We start from the raw sequence: 21,758 nt of genomic DNA on the forward strand, positions 1-21,758 counted from the left end.
AGGTTTCAAATTTTAAATAAAACAATTCTACAATAATAAAAAAAAATATTTTGTGATAAATATGATTATGAAATGCACTACTTTTCATTAAATTAGTTCAAATTACAAAATAATAATAATAATAATAATAATAATAATGAGATCACCATAAAAAATAATCACGCGCAATGCGTGGGTCTACGACTAGTTTACCATAAAAACCAGTTAATTGGGACCAGAATTTATAAATAAAACACATTGTAATTTTTTAACTTTACAAATTTGTCTTTGAAACATAGATAACAAGAAGATGGTTCGTAGTGAACATATATTGCACAACAAAATTCTTGAAAATCCATTTTTCTGTACTGAATAGAACTAATCTGTAACATACACTAGTAGATAATCAGCCACCATTCTTATCATTACATATTTTTTTAGGAAATACATTAATTAAATGAAGGAAATCAGTAGTAACAAACTTATGATTTTGGAACAGCATTACCATGTTGGCATAATCTAGGGCCCAATAATCCTTCATTGCATTAGTGGAGTTCTTTACCATACCCTACTAAATCCACGAATATTTATAATGGCTCCATAGAGTATTCAAACACTCGAAAATATAAGATTAGGAAAAGAGGTAACTGTCTTAAAGTTCTGCATGTAGATGAATCCATTTTTGTTAGGACGTAATAATGTGAATTGTTCCCGCAAATAAGCAAGCTGAGCTACAGTTAATGTCTTTGCAAGAGTTTGTTCAATTCTTTGCTTCATGAATGAAGTCTCCTCTTCTTGGTCTCCAATTCGTAATTCAGTTTTTCTTGTTCTTCAAATATCCTATGAACATTATCACGAGCAAGCCGCTGCAACTTCCTTGTTTATGAGAAACAAGTCAAATTGTTAAAAATATGACTAATTTATCATATCATATTTGTGCATATTACAAAATTGATAAATTATCAGTTTTTCCAAAAGATTAAACAGAGCGAAAATAATGAATTTTATAGTCGAACTTAGGAACACCAACTCTAATACCATGCTAAACGACCACTATTTCCAAATTTTAATTTTTTATGGCATGGTAAATTTAATCATTTAATTATTATTCTAAGAATAATCACTAGTTATGTTTAAATTGCTGGCATTATTTTGTGATCATCTCATTCCTTGGATTCAATGCTATGAGCTTGTTTCAAGGTGCAACAATGAACAATTTCTATTCTTTTATGTCACATACAACCATAGATCTTATCATCTTGTCAAGAGCGTGACCTGCCAACCCAGAAACAAGGAACAAAGTACAATCTCTTTCTTATCAGTTAATGTTTTTGAAAGGAGATTAATTGAACAATTGTTAGACTGTTTGAATATACAGTGCAACATACAACCGGTTTATATCATATGAGTTTGACTAAGCATAAAATGAAGCAAACTTTAGCAGATACATATAGACACTGCAAATGAGCATAATTCAGGGCCTGAAGGATGTATGAAGATTGCATCAACAAAGAAAGACAAAGAAAGAGAATGAAGGTACAAACCTTCTTCAAAAAATTTGTGCAGCCTGTTTTTCTCTTCAAGCATCCTACTTAAGGACACGGTCTTTTCATTGTATTTATACTGTAACTCATTCAGATTTTCATTTGTAATATCGATTTCATTGGCCAAGTCTGCCACAACATTGTTTCTGCTTTGTGCTGCTTCCCTGTCAATGTCAGAAACTGTTCTTAATTGCCCTTTATACTGAAGGAAATCACTAATCACCCCTTCAGCATCATAGTCATCAGCGAGTGCACACCACCCGTAGCAGTTAGGGCCAAGATTTTTTTTTTTTTTTGAGCATTCCACTCCTTTTTGCCATGATGCTCAATTTCAAACAATTTCTCAAATTTAGCACAATTCATGAAACCTCTCCAATCATTACTAAATTTTACAATGGCCTATCCCCTCATCCGGGAATACTACAATTTCCACTGGTTGAAATTTCCTGAACCTTGTCAACCAGTGTTGAGAACCAAGTAAAATGTCTTTATTCTCATTGGTACATACAATGTTAACAACAATGCCCATCCAAGGCCATACATACAAATCATCAAGCTTTGGAAGCAGAGCAACCGGTTGTGGCAAAACTGGATGTTGCTAAAGGTCCACTTCACCTGCTAGATCAGTCTCCAAATACTTTTCCAGGGCAAGGTGGTTTGCCTTTTGTTTTGCAGATCTGTTGGTAGAACCCTTACCCGTTCCTGAAGCATGTTGAAACAAGTCCTTGTAATCTTGCTTCTTCTTCCCAGCACAGAATGGACATCTGAGGTTGCCATTCAAACCTTTGACTTTAAACTTTTCAATTGTCAGCTCCTCAAATGGTTTATCGATGTAATCATTGATCTCAGATTCACTGATATGTGACTCTTCAAAACTGTAGTCCATCTGAATTTTATAAATAAATCCAAATTAAGTGTTAGAAGAACAAAGAGTTTCAAAGTGAAAATAAAAACACTAGAAATCACACTAGCACAACTCTTACATAGCTTATAGTCTACCAAACCATGATGGAAGGTGCCAGCCCATGATCACACTTGCTCAGCCAATGATATGCTTCCTTCCTTCAGAAATTTATCTGTTCCTTCATAGAAAATGTCATACAAATTTGAATATTTTAAAAGAATTTTTTTTTTTTTTTTTTTGCCATAATCCTTTTTTATTATTAGTTATCAATGTTACCCTTCAGTTCGTGTAGCCCTTTCCTGGAATATAATATCCAGAAAATGGTATTGACACAAGCTAGAGTTTTATGGGCTGTGTATATTGAGAGAGAAGGGAGGGAGAGTAAATTAGAGTTTGGAAAATATTAATTGGTGAACTGGATGAAGCTCGCATTGACCATCTATTTTGATAGAAAATACGATGTTTTATCTAATATTTTTCTTAGCCAAACCAGGTTTGATTGATTTCAATTAACCTCACTAATGCTTAGATTAATTTGAAAAATACCTCCCCATACATAGTGAAAACCCCATCCATAACACATCGCATAAGTCTCAGTTCCCTCAAGTTAGAACTAAAAAGATATGAGAAGCTGTGCATCACTCCGTACATCAATGGACAAAGGCATGTGGGAAATTAAATCTTGAGAATGAACAATTTCCTCATCTTTTCAGGAATACGGGGACCCTCATTTCAGCATCACTGAAAACAACCCCATAACTAAATTAATGATCATGTTTAAGAAAGTTGACATGTGCCATTCTTCTTTCTTTTTTTTTTTCTTTGTTTTTTTCCTTTTTAATAAGTCCCCACAGTACATGAAGAAATTGCGTAGTTTCCAGTCTAGATGCAGAAACACATTGGACCACATACAATTGGTGAGAATATGACAGCAATCAAACACGAAGATGGCATACACATTTACTCAAATGATTCCAAGGCCACATTTCCAAATATATTTTTATAAATTTGTTGTCAATTAATCTGAAAAATGGATGACAATCCAAGGTGACACCAACAAATTTAGCCCCAAAAAAAGAGTTGCACACCCAACCCAACAAGACTAATAGGTATCACTAGCAAGGATCTAGCAAATACATTTCTTTTCCGGCATTGATAAATCAATTCACAATAAGTTTTTAGAAATCTAAAATGTTTAATTACAAAGGATGATGAAATTGACTAACTACAACTCGGTTTCGTGCATGACAACAAATTTGGAAGGAAATAGAACACTATTTAGTAGAGCCTTATTCTGGTTTCAATTTTCGTCCTATATATTGGGCATATCTCAAGGTCTTCTCCACAATGGCAACATGTCTACATACAAAGACATTTATAGAAGAAATTTGTTAAATGTTAATACATTTCACTCACTTATCTCTTCTAAAGAGAATGACCAAATGGAAGAGGAAAATTTACCTGGTGTCCACAACCATAGGCCATGTCCTTGCACACTAACCAGTAGATAGGTGTCGGTTCATAACTCCAACTCCAACTCCAACTAATATGATTGACAAAGGAAACTTGCTGGAGGAAAAAAAAAAAAAAAAAAAAAAGAGCATATAAGACAAGAAGACAACTGGCCAAAAAGCATTGGAGTAAATAAATTGCCCCATATTCACCTAGCTTCAACAATGGCATCGATAGTCTTCAGCTCTTGCGGACTTAGCTGTCCATGCTCAGTATCATCATCATCACAATTTATTAGAAATAGCAGCAAGTGTTTGGAAGTACAGCATATGTTAGCTCAGACCAAAAAGCTGCATTAAGAGACCAACCGAAGTAGAACAAAAATAAGATGACAATATATTAACTGCTACGCATACAATAAAACAACAGCAATAGAAAGGAATCAGCAACTTAAAATGCACCTATCCAGCACTCCATTCTGGTACAAGGAGAAATCTTAATTACATCAGGTGGATCAACACTAATATTTTATTTAACTCATTGTTAATATAAGTAAGAGTATAGAATCATTATAAGTTGAAAAGCATCATTTACAACTAAATCTAACATGGACACATGTTTATCATCAGTATGTTGTCACACACCTAAAAGATCAACATCAAATGATTTTTATATTTTAAGTGATGTAGGACAAGCCAGAACAATTCAAGAATAAAATAAAAGAAGTGAAAAATAAAGGCTCTGGCTCCTAGCTAAATAAGACATAACCAAAGTATACGAGGAGTATACCTTTAAAATATGAGGGACACCATGAATACACTTGTTGTAGTCCATGAACTGAAGTAGAACCAACGCTGAAGTGGAACCTTGAGCAAGTACGACTGAAGTAAAAAACACCTTATTTATGTCAAATACAACTAAATCCCATGAACGTCCTTACTTTAGCAAAAACAAAAAACAGATGATAGAATAGATAAACTGATGTAGGAGTTGTGTAAAAGTGAGTGTGTAAAAAAAAAAAAAAAAAAGGTATGTTTTTTCTTGCAAAATGGACAAGAATTTTGCACAGATTGATGTGGTTGCCCTATAGGAACCTACTAACCAAAACATCATTTACCAATTGAACATTCATGCCATGTAATGGTATTCACTGGAAATGTTGCAAATACATGGGCAGAAGATTTTTCTTTTCTTTTTCACAGGCTTCTCAATTATATTTTGACATGGATGTGGTATCCTTAAACATGCCCAAACCGTTTTTGTTTTCCTACTTAATCATAACCTCCATAAGCACCAATGAGGAGCTCTATTTGTGCAAGAAAATATCATATGTCAAAGAATGCAGAGGCTTGAATCAATCAGGTAAAGGACAACTATTGCCCCTGTAAGGTATGCATACATACAGCACAGATAGTATTAAAATGGTGAAGAGGACATATAAATTTTTTTTTATCAATAAAGAAGTAAAAATTTCATTGATGGGAAGAAAAAGAGGCTGCGGTACACAGGGAGTATAGTACAGAACACTCAAACAGAGAAAAGAAAAAACAAGTCAACAAAGAAACATGCTACCAAGAAAAGACAACAAATCAGAACCACAGGCAGGGGAAAAAGAGAGAGCCTGGTTCCGTGCGAGTAAGTTTCTCATGCAGAGGACATAAATCTACGAGGTCCTTACTCCATGATTGACTTTTCGACGCCCTAGCTCCAAATTTACTTTGTAACTCTGCTACATTTGGTATATTCCAGCCCAACACATCATGGTGCGGACACCAATTGCTAGAATTTAATTTTCAATTCCATTGATGTAATTTTATTATGATTGAGGATCATGCGGGATTATGTTTATGGTTTAATTATTTTCCATATGGAGGTTTCCTAGAAACCTATTCTAAAAGGTCCCCAGTAAACGAAAGGGACACAAATGATAGATGAATAAATTTTTATGTTTGAATTTTCCAATGACTAGGTGTGGATTCTTGGCAACGATGATTCCTAGGATTGCCTAATTGGTGCTGATTCCAGGCAACTTAGATGTTGATTCCTAAGCCTACCTTCTCTTCTCTATTCTACTTGTCTCTCCCATAGCCTGCTCACAATCTATCAAACCCCTTACCTCCCCTCACCACCTCTAAAATTGTGACATCTCAATCGCTTCTATGAATCAACTTCAACCTCTGGGCTCTAAGTGACCATTTTGGCTTAAACTGGGAAATCCTCATAGTAATTGTGCCAAGTTAAAGAAGAATTCATTAGGCCCCTCAGTACTATTACACATTAATGTTGTCCATAAACATTAACATTGTTGGGGCCCATTAGCCTTAGGCTGTGACGCAACAACCACAATAGCATGGCCAAGCTTGTTCCCAGAACAACACAAGCCCACACATTGACCCATCTCCAATTGTGATCCAGGTAAAAAAATATCCCAATCAAGGTTTGATTTCTTCCCTCCCCCCCTCTTGTGGACACAATTGTCATTATAAAATGGTTTTAATATTTCTGTAGTGCTTAGTGAATTTGATCTAGAAAGTCCATTACTATAATCACTATTGGTTTGTACAGTAATTAGCTATTAATGTTGATTAGTTTATCACGGAACAAGCCCTACAAACCATATTAAAAGCTACCTAAGCCATCCAAGACCTGACCCAAGACACTATTAGGAATTACACTTGATAAGATAAAGTAGCAGCTTCCCTCAACATGATGATTTGTGACAAACCAAATCAAGCTTCCCACATGACAAGGCACTTGATGAATAAATTTTTATGTTGGAATTTTCTAATGGCTGGGTGCTGATTGTTGACAAATTAGGTGTTTACTAGGTTTCCTGCTTAGTGCTTCTAAGCACCTAGGGGCTGATTCCTAGGCCTCTCTTTTCATTTTCTTTGTTCTATTGCCTCTCCCAATTTCCTTCTGAACTTGTGCTGCATTGCATCAAGTACCGAGGAGGAGAAACTTTATTCCTAAACATTATTCGAAGACATGGGTAAAATAAAAGGAAAAATGAATCAAATATCATGACAAAGAAGGAAGAAAGGGGGGGGGGGGGGGGGAGGACATATGCATAAGTTCAATAGCATCAAGAGTAACAGTCTCCTAAGAGACACATTTAAAAATAATAATAATAATAAAAAAAAATAAAAAAAAAATTTAGCCATTTCAACTTTTAACTTATCCATGCAAAATTCAGAATAAATCTTATTTCAAGCATAGTTTTTGTGGAACTGTATTTGAATTCTACCCAAATCATAGTGTAACCTTTGACGCTATCTTTGGAGCAAAAGGATATTCAATCAAGAAAGCAAAAAAGGAGTCTCCAAAGCCCCAGGTCAATTTGAATGATAACTTTTGAATCAATAGTATTTAAAGTCTATTCAAATCAGTCTTTGAAGCCTCCCCTATCTCTTTTCTGAGATCATACAGCCCCCCTTCCCCAACCCCCACAGCTCTCTGTTCCTCTCCATCTCTCTATTTGCTATAAAGAATTCCTAAGAAGAATGTGAGGTGGTGAGAAGGGTTGGAATCAGCACCCAAAAAAAAAAAAAACATAAGAAAATAAAAGAAACATGCAACAAAAAAAGCAGTCATTCATTACTTATCAAAAAAAAAAAAAAAAACAGTCATTCATGCTTTAAGTGTTGACAATGTCCACAAGCAGAAAGTCTTCACTTAGTAGTTGGCATTCTATAAGCATTCACCATTTCATTTTCTTTTTTGCAATTACAAAAAAGAACAAGTCAAATAGAGCATCAACAACAGTAATGTATCCTTTAAATTTTGTTATACCTTTTTTTTTTTTTTTTTGAGAATAGAAAGTGAAGCTCAATTGACTGGCTTCTTGTTTATTTCAAGATCCTGTGGAACTCGAGTTACAATCCACCAAACATCAAAACTTCTATTATTTTACCATTTCATTTAAATATTCCTTTTTTATTCTTTCTTTATGTTTTCTTTATTCTTTCTTTTTATGTTTTCAAATAACTACCATTAAACAAATATTAAGTTTTTTCAAAAATTAAACCTCGGGTTTCTTTTTCGAGAAGATTCTCAAATGACACTTTAAGCTTGTTGGCCTTTGCTTCTGCTTCATTCATTCTGACTTGTAGCTTTTCCAGCAACATCTTGTTCTCTTGTACCTCCTCTATGGATTTTGTAGAAAATACTCCAAGGAGTTTGTGTGTGTGCGTGTGTGTGTCCACAAAATAATCAATGGAATTATGAGTATTAGTGAACGAACTGAGATTTCTTGATGAAGCTCGTCAACATTCAATGCAGAAGATGCATTTGAGCAGCATCTGTTCATAGAAGATACAGTATAAGGTTTCTGGAAAGTGCATCAAAATAATGTTCATTTGTTTAAACTATTTGGCAGATAAATGTGACTAAAGATCTAAAATAAGAACCATACCATTGATATAATTACTGCATCAGCTTCCCGGCCTTGAAAGCTATCAATGGTTGCTACCTCAATACCTGCAGCCCCCAGAAGCTCATCAAGTCTGTCCCTCAGGAGTTTTACCTGAGCTACATAAGGAGACTGAATAGCAATAGCTACTGGGCTAACACCTGTAGAAATTATTTAAAATATATATGAATGTCCTTGTTTACTCAACAATTACATATGGGAGCCATAAAAACCATTCAACCAGTACAAATGCTTGATTAGGTACACTTTACAAAACAAATACAGAGATCCACAACAGTATCAGCAGATCCAGGTGTTAGTTTAGCTAATAAGATAGGAATATAGGGCTATGAAAGGCATAAAGTTGAAAAGAGGCTACAACAGCATAAAGCTTCAGTAAAATACTCTCATATGAAATGCAACACTTCAGTAAAATATTCTCATATGAAATGCAAAGCTTCAGTAAAATATTCATCTTTAACAGGCATGGTTCATCATACAACTGAGTTTTAGGTTAACATAGATAATAGAGTAATAATATATAGCACTTAATCCCAATTGACAAGAATATTTACCAGCATAAATCAAAGAAAAGACATGTTGCACAACAATATCAGCTTCCCCTTCATTGTAAAATGAGCCTGTGCCAGCTGGATCTAAATGCTCTTTGCAACGAACTGACAAACTTCCATACGGCATTCTTGTATCAAGCAACAGCTGTGGACATTGAGTTATCCAGGTGGGCTGCATAAATGTATAGAAAATGTTAGTGATACTAGGCACATTTAAAGTAAAAAGAGACAAGGATGATACTAAAACAGACAAGATAAAAACCTTCTATCAACAATAACTATGGCAATGATGTAGTCAAAGGCTTTGAGAAGATAATGGTCCATATGGGATCATAATTGTGATTCTAAATCACTACGTATATTATATGTAAAAATTCCTACAAGATGAAAGCAACCAAGAGTAATCACATACATCCCATTCCTGGCCAAATACTAGTCTTGTTCAATTTACAGTTATCCACAATTTAATATATCCCAAGAAGAACTAGAAGGTTCAAGCCACCAGGATTGTTTTGACCTGTATGAATTGCTTAAAATAGGCTAGTGTGAGGCTCAGTCTGGAATGTTGTGGGTTTAAGCCTGACTAGCCAATAATCTACACTAATCAAGACAGAAATCAGATATAGAAGCTACTGGTTCAACCATTTGGACAGAGATGGGTTTGAAAATTTAATGTGTGATTCTTTATGTTGACTAACATGTCCATTGTTATTATTGCATTATAGGTGTCAAGTAATTGAAAAACCATTAGATTAATATAATTTGTTTCACTGAAGATATTTCACAGTAGTCAATAAAATTAACAGAAAAGGAGAAAGAAGAGAAAGAAGTTGTGAAATCCAAAGGCTGCAAAAACATATAAATGAAAGGTGGATTCTCAAGGAAAAAACCAGAAGTCTGTACCAGAGAAGCTATTGATAATACTTTTTAACCTCTGATTAATATTGAAGAGTATGCCATTTGAGAAACCAATATGTGCACCATAATAGATTGAAGAACATGAATTATGGCTTAACCTAAGTGCTGTGGCCTGTCTCTCAGTTCTGAGGTCAAAAACAACAACAAATAATGGCTAGTTGGAAGAAGCTCAGAATAAGTATTTTTCTTTTCTTTAAGATGCATTTCAATTTGCATTTTATACCCCAGAAATCAAAAAATTTCCTAGAATTATATAAAAATATAAGTAAAAGATTAGAGATGGGTACAATACCATAAAAAATGGAGAATCTACAAGAAGATGAGAAAAGATAGTTGAGGAGGACTTCAATGATCCACCATACATCTCTTTTGATGCCCAACTGGCAATTGCATCATTCATACGGTACTGTGTTGTTAACTTGGTGGCAAGAACTCCATCATGCAAAGTTGCAGCTCTCTCCAGCAGTGATACTCCAAGTCCACCTTCCAAGGCTTTTGTTGATAGAATCACTGGAGCTAGCTGGCACTGGTCACCAGCAAGGATACAACGCTTTCCCTGCAACACCGGGATCCAGCAAGATGGTTCAATTGCCTGACCAGCTTCATCTATAACAACCAGGTCAAAGGTATCCAGCCTTCGTATCAATGGATCAGCTGCACCAGTGTTGGTGGCAAGCACTACTTGAGCACTAGATAGTACTTCCTTCACAGTCTCCTTTTCCTTCTTCTTCACTGTCTTTCCCAATTGTTTTAAAAGCTGACGTATGCCAGCAGCTAAAGAATCATCCTATAGACAATGTCTTAAGGTCTTTTCTTAGATCTGACTTCTTTCTTTCAATCTCCATTACAAAATTGGAAAGCTTAGATTTCACAAGTTCACCCAAAGACTTTGATGCCACAGTTGAAGATATGCGTGCTGGATTGCCAACCCGCACAATGTCCAATCCAATATTTGATAGCTTTTCAACCATGTTGTCAACAGCTGCATTTGTAGGTGCAGTTACAAACACCCTTTCACCTTGTTGAACAGAAAGTACTATAAGTTCTTTAAGCAAACCTGTCTTTCCAGTACCAGGTGGCCCTTGGATTATCAATAAAGGGCGCTTCTTATTCAAACCTAAGGCAATTGTTCTTTGCTGGGAATCATCAAAAGTTCCAGGCCTTGATTGTTCATCCAATCCTTCAGCCCAATCTACCAAATTATTCTCCTCCAGCCACGCAACATCTTCCTTGTCTCCAAATAGAGTAGCCACAACAGCAATGGAAGGATTTCTCTTCTGTAAACCATTCTTTTGAAGCAGCATCAAGGCTTCACAATTGCGCTACCAAAAAAAATAGTATAACAAGGGAGTAAATATTTAAGTAGACTGCAAAAGCACCAAAGAAAATGGTAACCTAAGATCCCAATGAAATGATCATTTCTTCCAGGTGCACAAAGAAGTTGATTTTTCACTCGTGAATACTGATGACCATCTGGACAATGTGTTTACGTAGATGGTATGGATGCAGCTGTCAAAATTCCACTTGCTTTAGTATGCTTATGCCTTTATCTAATTCCACATAAATGATGTACCCGCCTATGGTCATGAAATGTTGGTTGATGTTTCTAATTGTTTCATTGGAAAGAGAGCTTTACCAAAAACCTGAGAGGAATATTTTCATTCACTATTTAGAGATTTGAGGCGACATTTTTCATATATTTAAACCGTAATTGTCACACACACTATAAAGTAATAATGCTACCCTAAAAAAACATTGTATAAAAAAGGAGCCAATTATATGAAATTTCTGCACAATGATTTAAAATAATAATTTTTTTATGGGAAGAAAAATGAGTTTATTATTGCATATATTTCCAAAAAAAAAAAAGTTTATATCATAATAGGCTTCATTTTCTCAGTTCCCATTTAAGCATTACCGATAGGTTCTAATGAAAAGATTATCTCAAGAATCCAAGCATAACAAGAAGCATAGCTTCACTGATGTACCCGCCTATGGTCATGAAATGTTGGTTGATGTTTCTAATTGTTTCATTGGAAAGAGAGCTTTACCAAAAACCTGAGAGGAATATTTTCATTCACTATTTAGAGATTTGAGGCGACATTTTTCATATATTTAAACCGTAATTGTCACACACACTATAAAGTAATAATGCTACCCTAAAAAAACATTGTATAAAAAAGGAGCCAATTATATGAAATTTCTGCACAATGATTTAAAATAATAATTTTTTTATGGGAAGAAAAATGAGTTTATTATTGCATATATTTCCAAAAAAAAAAAAGTTTATATCATAATAGGCTTCATTTTCTCAGTTCCCATTTAAGCATTACCGATAGGTTCTAATGAAAAGATTATCTCAAGAATCCAAGCATAACAAGAAGCATAGCTTCACTGATCTTCAAGAGACATCTACTTCCCAGTTCCATAACATTCCCTTCACTACTAAAAGTAGAGATTGGAAACTTTGCACAAGACTTTCAACACTGCCATCTAAAAGCAGTGAAAATTTTTTTAATTCAAAACTAGGTGAAAATTTTAGTGCTAACATATATCATTTCGGGCCAAATTTTTGTATTGCAACACAAATTGCTTTTGGGCTAGCTTTTAAGATTTATGCCATAAGCAACAATACACAAAAAGGATGAATTTATAAAAGAGCCATTAGTGAAGCATAAAGATTGATTAATCTCTAATCTTAGAAAGGGCAGCTCCATCCATCAATTAAAAGAATTCACTAATGCATATTGAAAAGTCGAAATTATGGTCCAATTCCATGACTTTAGCACTTACTCAAGGTTCACTAATTTTGCGTTTTTTAACCCTCGCATAATGTTTGGGCAGGGGAGAAGGCTGTGGGGCATCATCCTTAGGCTCATCATCGTTCTGTAAATTCCATTAGATCCATGCAATCAATATTCGGTATAATGATAAGAATAAAGTGAACTACAAAATATATCATTACATTCTAATTAATGTTATCATACCATAGAGTTGCCTCGGTGTCCTATTTTGTGTCCACCTATCCCATAAGCGGGTGCTCTTCTAGTACTTTGCAGTCTACCTCGTGGGGGTGAGGGCTGCTGATGAAGGGGATGCTTGTCCGGTACATCAGTATGTGGCTGTAGAGTGTCAATCCCAGCCAGAGGTCCTAGAGGGTCAGATGAGGATGAGGTAAGTGGGTAATGATGCTCTATGTAGAGGCCAGGAGTGGGTGCACTAGAGCTGGTGGGTGATTATGAGGGTGTCTCGGGGAGTATAGAAGGGGTCAAATTTTGATCAATACCAAGATCAAAATTGGGCTGCAAAGGTGGGCTAGGTGAAGGGACCTTGGGCTGAGGAGATGCATCTGGGATGGGTGGAGGGACCTCAGGCTGAGGAGATGCGTGCGGGATGGGTGCAGGCATCTCAAGACTAGTTACAACCCGAGGGGTTGTTGCACGCCAACCACGGCCCCTGGTTGCACTTGTGCTTGGGCTTGCTGTAGCAGGCTGACCATGGCCCCTAGCTGCACTTGTACTTGGGCTTGCAGTAGCACGCTGACCATGGGTCGGTGTACTTACAGGTGCTGCGCTTGTGCTTGGGGTTGCAGTAGCTGCTGGTTCAAGCCCATTGTTTGCCTGCCCATTTGTTGCAGGACCACCACCAATGCCAGCCACATTATTTAGGACACACCGGACATGGTTGTAAGCTTGGCTGCCTTCAGGAAGCATCTCCAACAGCACTAAATGGCTTTGAATCTGAAACAGAGAAAAAACCAGTACAATCAGATTTGAGACATTTATGTATCAATTAATGAATGGATAATATAGTACTTATTAATCTACTCAAATACTCAACTAAAAACTAACAGTTTTATTAGAATACTATATGTAACAGAAACTCTTTAATTGGATGTCAGTAAAATCAAACCAGATTTGCTGAAAAATTCATAGAAATTGATTCTACGTTCATACATGTACTCAAGTAAAACGAAGTAGGCAATAAAATCTAATTAGAACACATTACCATTATATCTAATTTAGCGCTGTTGTAGTTGACATACTTTTGAGTGACTGGACGGTACCAGAGGTAATAGGCATGATCGCGAGGCATCTCACCAATCAAAGGAGATGCATGACAAACTTGTTGTCGTCTCATTTCCCATGAAATGATATACGGTCCATGCTCCTCTCTCCAATTCTTTTCCACCTTCCCATGTAAGTCTATTCTATGCAGTCTATCATCATAGACAACATCGTCAGGCGGCTCTTGCGCCAACCCAAACTGTCGAAGGACATGATCCGGGTGGTATCTCTCTACTATGCAAAAACACAAGCGGCACCTTTGCTGTCCACGTATCCCTCCCTGCAATGCAGAACTCAGGAAGGTGGCCGAAGTCTGCCTCATATGGCTGCCACACAATCTACAATAGAAATAAAAAACAATTATCATAGCATCTTAAAATGTGAAACAAGGGAGAATACATAGATAAAGGGAAAAACAAAAATTAAAACAAAAGATATGTTAAAGGATGAAGCAATCATATTCTTAAGGAAAATTAACATAACCAAACAGAATTTTTGATTATTATTACCTGGTCTGACTACATTGTAACTAATTGCTCCCAATAGTGGATCAAGACTGTGCTGGATGGCCTACTCTTCGGGCTTGGCACCCGCACCCACCTACAGTTACGAGCGAATAACATAAGAACAATAATACCATTTAGTTACTAAAAAGAGTACATTGCATAACACACTAAATATCAGGAAAAGACTTGCTTAAATGCAAGTGGAGCATATAGCCATGGGCCATAATCACATCTAGGTGGGGGCTCTATCCTCGGGCATAAGAATGGCAACCTTGCCCATGCCCAATACTGGACCAAGGTGCACGCCCCACCGATCTGCGATGCCCCTTTCTCGCTTGCCCGACACAACTCCCTGTACAACCAGGCCAGGCAATCACTACCCCAACTATACTGTGGTGGATCACGAAGGTTCCGCATGAACTCCAAGAACATCAGATGCACCCTATCTCCTAACTTGTCCATAAAAAGTTTATCACCTAGTAGCACTAAAATATAGCACCGGACATACTGGTGTATTTGAATCTCCGTTGCGTCATGAGGTAGTGGCGCTGCAATGATGTCAACAAGGCAGCTAATGAGAATTCTTTACCCCAACAAAGTTTTATTATCATTCGCCGGAGTAAAACCAAGCAACTCTCTATACAGTTGACTTCAATCCCCATCCACCACTACAATCGGCCCAACCAAGACCTCACCGTCTATAGGAAGTCCGAAAATGACCTCCACATCTTGTAGGGTGATTGACATCTCACCATGTGGAAGATGGAACGTATGAGTCTCCGGCCGCCATCGCTCAATTAGGGCCGATATTAGGTAATGATCTATCTCTCTGGAAAAGGCTCTAAACAATCCTTCCAGCTTTAGCAATTTGATAATGCCAATCACTTGATTATCTTGCATCTGAACGTTTGCCATCTCCTTAGTGCGACCACGGCACATAAGTGGGCCTGGGTCCTACAAAATCGATAAAAATTATAGCGGTTGTTAGAACTAGAAATACAACTTTGAAAGAACTTGCTAACTAAAAGTCAAAGACAACGTAAAAATTAAAGCGGTTGTTAGAACTAGAAATTTCACCTCGCCATTCCAAATGGCCTCTGATTGATGATATGGTTGTCGCGTCAACAATGACGTCTGAAGCGGACCAGGGTGCAAGATCTCTAGCTCCTCATCGATCCGAGGCTCCATACTGCAAAGAGTGCTACTGTGAGATCATTAATAGTGTGGGGGCAAAGGAATGCTATTCTACATGCAAGGAAAATCTATACTGAAAAGCAGTTTATTGGCATTATTTAACAAAAGGATGCTAAAAGAATGGAAAGCAAGAAGAAGTACATCTATAACTTGTGATTAAATAGAGTACTTTGCTGTAATTGGGGATTCAATTCAACCTTGATCTTTGCTGTTCCTATGTAATTGGTAAGTTATTTTTAAAAATAATACCTCAATCCAAGTGGAATCCTTTATTTCTCTAGCCTTTTCTAACACACACATACACATGTAATATGCTTTAATGCATTTGACCAGGAGTCTTTATATATCTCTCACACACACACATACACATGTAAATATCTACATGAGAGATGGATTTGAAATTTCACAGCTAAATCATGAAGAAAAAGCATTTCCAACAGTAAAAAAAAGGAAAACAAAAGAAAAAAAAAATCGTAAGGATAATAATTTCCAAAGAATTCAAGAAATCAGCTGATCCTACATAAAGCACATTATTTTTCTCCATTAACAAATCCTACATAAAGCACATTATTTTTCTCCATTGACATTTGGAGTAGATAAAGGCATAAGCTATTATACAAGCAATCTCCATGCTAAAAGCAATTAAAAACTTTTACCATTGGTTGGTTTCCATCCCAATTTGGGAAGCAATATAGATTATTTAAACAATAATCAGGCAACAAATTGTTCTTTAAAGGGTGGTGAATGACACAACATAAAAATATCAAAGGATCTTAAGTAATTTAGTTGAACACATTATCAAAGGATTTTATTTCCTTGTTTTTTAGAGTTTTTAGGAGAATTTTAGGCAAAATGGAGTCTTTATATGATTGTATATTAATAAGATTTGTTGAAAATTGTTTTCCTTTCAGAATAGGTTTTTTGGACTTCTTAAATTGGCCCTTAAGCAGTAAAAAAAGAAGAAGGAAGACTACAATCAATAGAATATCAGTCTTTTATTCTTTATTTTTTAGGTGGATAGCAGATAACAACCTTGTGGATTCAAGGTATTTTAGATTTTTGTCATACACTAACCCTTCTTTCGCTTTAACGCTGCATCATATTCACAACCCAACTTATAAAACTGTAACTAGCTTTTGCCCTCAGCCCAAAAAAAAAAAAAAAAGGGTTAACTAAAGAAGAAGATAAAGTACCTTTCATAGAAACTCAATAGATTCATAGATTTGTAATGGGCTCCCTTAAAAGGAAAGATTTTTGCACTTTTAAAATCCAAACAAATGAAGATAAAGAAATGTAAATGCCCTTAAAACTTACAATTATCTTATCTGTGCTCTCATATTTCAAAGATTGTTTCATATTTTTCAAAAAATGAAATCTTCAAATGTCACAAGAAGATCATGGAGGACATTCAAGAAAAGATTAAAACCATAACAAGTCCACAAAACCATTCATAAAGGACATATTTTGAGTGTAAGACTTAAAACATGGTGGATAATCGAATTTTCAAGATGAATTTTTTTTTGGGGGGGGGTGGTGAGGACTTCAATTCAAATTAAGCATAAATTAATGGTAAATGGCTATTCAAAGTTTTTTTTTTTTTTTTTCTCCTAAACTTAGTTTAAAGAATCTGAGGGCAAAAATAGAAATGTCAATCTTGTTGCTCTTCTTGTTTTTTGCTTTGCACTAGAGGCGAAAAAAAAGTTAAAACCATTGGCTTCGATTCGAATGTTCATTTAGCAAAAATAGTCATTCCCCATGCCATATTGCTGCCTAGAGGGAGTCCTAAGAAACACAATAATATACTAAAGAAAAATTATCAAAAATATTTTTATCTTAACCCATACTTTCTAAGCAACCAAACAGGCCACAAGAACAGACATTTATGTATTCTAATATTATGCCATTATTCTCACTTCATAATATGTTTTATTATGACAAAGAACAAAAATATCTTCAACCTCGAAATGAAACTATGACAATAATTGAAATTCCATTGAAAGATATTCTACTAAAATGCATAAAGTTCATAATCAACAAAGTCCATTGTTAGGAGACAAAATTGGATATACCCCATTTTATCATCCAGAGTTTCAAATTCCAGCTTTCAGATAATTCATTTTTCTTGTGAAGATAAGATAATACAGATTTTCAAAGAACCAGGTTGAAAACAAATAGTTAAAAGAATTCATGTATAACTATTAAACTGGGTGTTTCGTATCCTGTGCAAGAAGTAACAATTTATTTGGTCACTAGGAGGCAGAGCAACTCCTGTCCATTGAGCCCAGTCATATAAACATTGCTGCCAAAGCAAACTCATGAAGCTATCAATCAAATTAATGAAAATTTTCTTTTAGTAAGATCAATTCTAGCAAACTATTTCAGCAAAGTAATCCACACCCAATAAGCTTAGTAAACAATATTTCAGCAAAGTATTTGCCTCAAAAGTTAATCAAAGTTCCAAAGTATTTCTAAAAAAAATCAAACATGTCTTATTACATCAAAAAATAGTTTAATAGAGAGTTACTCCTCTCTTTAGCCCATTTTGAAATTGGTTCCATTAACACAGAGGTTGATCGGTTGCAATAAAAAAAATTAACATCAGGCAATGTTTTTCAACACAACCCAACATAAAATATCAATTAAAAGGGCTGATATTGTTCTTAATATAGTAATGTAAATCAGTAAAATCATCATATCAGTATTTTAGTAAAAACAGAAGTCACCCCTTATATGCACAAACAAAACAAATAACGCCCACCCAAAAAGAGAAAAAAAAATGGTAATGCAACAAAAACTGTTACAGATAACGGACAATTGCAGTTTTAACCAAAAGGGATTTAATTTTTTTTTTTCTCAAAGAAAAGATGAAGTAATTGCAGAGATTGCAAGATATCCCACTATTATAATCATTCGGTAGGGGTCATTTTCAGCTATCTGATTGGAGAATCTAGTGGTGTAGGAGGAGACAGAGCTGATGATGATATAGGAACCCGTAAAGGAGATTCTGATGATGATGATGAAGATGATGAAGAAGAAATATCACCTTTAAATTTTTTTTTTTTTTCAATTCTAACAATCACATAAAAACTAATGTCATTGCCAAAACAAAACCATATTCTCAAAACACCAACAAAAAAAACACACACACACACACAAAAAAAAACACCCAAAAAGATCCGAAAAACCCTAGGTCACAGTGGAATTCCAAAATCTAAAATTGGAGAAAGAGAGAGAGATAAAGGAATCTAAGAAGCAAAAACGACAAAGTATTGAGAAGAAACAAAGAGTACCTTCGGCACGGTGGGCTACGAATGGCGACAATGAGCTACGATTGCTTGAGAGACTACCTTCGTGACAGTGGGCAACGAATTTGCTTCAGCACTGGGCTACGAATTTGCTTTATGAATGAGTGAGTGAGTGAGTTTGAGAGTGAGTTTTAGAGGGCGGTGCGAATGGGTGTTCGAGTGAGTGAGTGTTTGAACTTTGAGATTTTGTAACGAGCCATTTGAAACTGTGGAAGTGTTTGTATTTCGCAGATTTCAAGTCTTATAAACTCAATTTCCACGTGGCAATTTTGTCCAGCTAAGGGTGTCACAAAACCATGAACTCGAGCTTTAGAAACTCGAGTTCTAATTGAATCTCGAGTTTTTAAAATTTGAGATGCTAGTTTCACAGATTCTTTCAAAACCGGGCAACTAACGAAAATGTTAACATATTATTGTTATTTGGAAAGGGTGTTCACGAGACGTTAGGTGAGGAGTTGAGATAAATGTGGATAAGAAACTAATGGGATGAGAAATGTTAATTACTAATTTAACCCTATTATTTAAAATTTTGTGAGGTAATTTTAAAATCACACAAAAATCCAGTGCAATATTTTGTAGTATTTTAAGATTTTTTTTTTAAAAAAAAAAATTTAAGAAAGACATCAACCTGTATTTTTATTTTTTATATATAATTTTTTTTAAGAATCTAATTTATAAGGGGATAAAACAATTTAAAAATCAATAGGAAATTGACCCTATTTTGTAGGCAATATTTTAGTGGGAGTTAGAATTGTATTCTTACCGGAGTGACTTTTAATTTTGCCCCTCCTTAAACCTAGGGTGTAAGGGTATTTTGAAACCAAAAAAAAAATCAGGTCCAAACAAGGGAAGCCCCTTAAATAGTAGAATAGATGTTTGAATTTCATACCTTAAAGTTTTATAATTTAAAATTTATCCTCTGAAATTTCGACATATTTAAATTTTATATCTAATATTTTAGAATTTGAATTTTATCTCTTAAAGTTTCAAAGTTTTATATTTTACACTCTAAAATTTTAGGAATAAAATTCAAACTCTGAAATTTTAGAATCTAAAATCCAAACACCCTAAACTTTAGAGGTATAATTTGTAATTTATCCTCTTATAATATTAATAAGGAAAATTTGTAGTTGATTTATATTGTAGATTAAATAAATATGTACAACATATTTTTTATATTAATATTAGTAGTATATGTAAATTTATAATTACTCTATTAATAATACCTTGTTAAGCCAATGGATATTCTAGATATATAGATAATTTTTTTTTTTTAAATAAGTGTTCTTTATTTTCTAAAAAAAAAAGAATTAGAGATATCAACACTATGTTTTAAACCTTTTTGAACAACTAAAGCATGTTTTTTTTTTCCCCTCTACACCTTAGTCCTTACAATGTGTGCAAGGAGTAGACCATGCCACATTTTTGGATTTGACATAGAAAACCATATCGAAGAGATTTGAAAGAAAATGAGAATTTGGTTTCAAGTACATGAATTAGATATCACTATTATATGATTATACAAAGGCAAATATTTGGTGCACACTTTGTTTTTTTCCTTTTCTCTTCTTCTGTCCCATCCGTTGCATGCAATCCTAGGACCCCCCCGTGGTCCATACTTCTATCCTTATGGATGACCCCTTTGACCCAAGAGAGTTTGGGTGGACAAAGTGTAGTGAATCAGATTTTAGCAATGACTTGTTTGCTAATGAAGTTGAGTCAGAGCTTCAAACTAGTGATGAAAAGGAGTTACCTTTTGCTAGGCACGGACCAGTCTTAGAAGTTGATCCTGAAGAACTTTCTAATCAACGTGATTTCTGGATCTCCTGTGCAATAGGTTTTACTCTTGATTACCGCCGATTTTCTGTTTCACATCTCCAGCATATTATTAGTACTGCATATCCAGGGAGCTATTCATGTTGTGGGAAGGGATTCTTCCTTTTATCTCATTCATTTTGAGTCTATGGATGATCTGAACCATGTCTGTGAGGAAGGCCTTCGGTCTGTTGATGGTGCTCTGTTTATTTTGGAAAAGTGGAGGCCGAACCTTGTAATCAGCAAGCTCCAAGTGAATTTCATCTCGGTGTGGGTCCAATTTCACAACTTACCGTTGGAGTATCAGTATCTTGAGCTAGTGGAGAGAATGGGACAGTTAATGGGTGTTTTTGAGAGATTGGATTGGGAAGACAACAAACCTCGCAACATCCGCTTCATGCGCGCCAGAGTTCGCATTGATCCGTGGTCACCTGTGGTATTAGGCTTCGTTCTGAGGTTGGATGATGCAATGCAGGTACGAGTGCATCCACAAATTATGTAACAAATGTGGCCTAATTGGCCATACAAAAAACCAATGCACATAGAGCATGGATGATATCGAGGTGAGTATAGTCCGACAGAGGTTTCAGATCCAGAGATTGCACCAGGTACATTTTAGTTTTGATGCCCTTGAACCTCTTTTTTCTAATGAACTTAGAGCCTTTTTTAATCAGAGTAGTCGTTGGACTACCCAAATTCATTTTGGGAACCTCATGCAACCTCATCACCCCTAACCCTAGCCCAGAACCTCATGTAGGCCCTCATACCCATAATTCTAACCCACACACATATTCTGACCCAATGACCCCCCCCCTCCCCATGCTAGTACCCAGCCACAACAACATGTTGGACCCCCACATGCAAACAATTTATAGGAATCCAAACATGCACACCTAAACTCATCAATTAATTTCCTCAACCTTGGCCATCACCATTTACCTTCAGCTCCACCTAACTCACTAGCATCTCATGTTTCATCTCCTTCTGTTTCTCCTCATCAATCTCAAACCTCTGATATACCCGCACCCTAACCCCAACGACAAAACCCTTCTAACCCAGCACCTGATTCCACCTTCTCTACGAGACTCCCT

At 35.5% G+C, this 21,758-nt stretch overlaps 1 pseudogene across 1 annotated transcript; it reads right to left on the minus strand.

The window, feature by feature from the left end:
• Positions 1 to 240: 240 nt before the first annotated feature.
• LOC115988884 lies at positions 241 to 19,077 on the minus strand (annotated as a pseudogene). Its single transcript, XR_004091690.1, has 16 exons — positions 18,838 to 19,077; positions 15,431 to 15,542; positions 15,106 to 15,307; positions 14,357 to 14,447; positions 13,789 to 14,185; positions 12,768 to 13,520; positions 10,073 to 11,102; positions 8,866 to 9,034; positions 8,294 to 8,451; positions 7,907 to 8,180; positions 4,669 to 4,760; positions 4,092 to 4,229; positions 3,889 to 3,996; positions 2,507 to 2,599; positions 1,524 to 2,409; positions 241 to 855 (listed from the first exon to the last, which is right to left on the minus strand). The product of XR_004091690.1 is annotated as a DNA-binding protein SMUBP-2-like (transcript).
• Between the last annotated feature and the right edge of the window lie 2,681 nt (positions 19,078 to 21,758).

This window comes from Quercus lobata, chromosome 5 (genome assembly GCF_001633185.2).
Source record: "Quercus lobata isolate SW786 chromosome 5, ValleyOak3.0 Primary Assembly, whole genome shotgun sequence".
In the NCBI taxonomy this organism is placed as follows: Eukaryota; Viridiplantae; Streptophyta; class Magnoliopsida; order Fagales; family Fagaceae; genus Quercus; species Quercus lobata.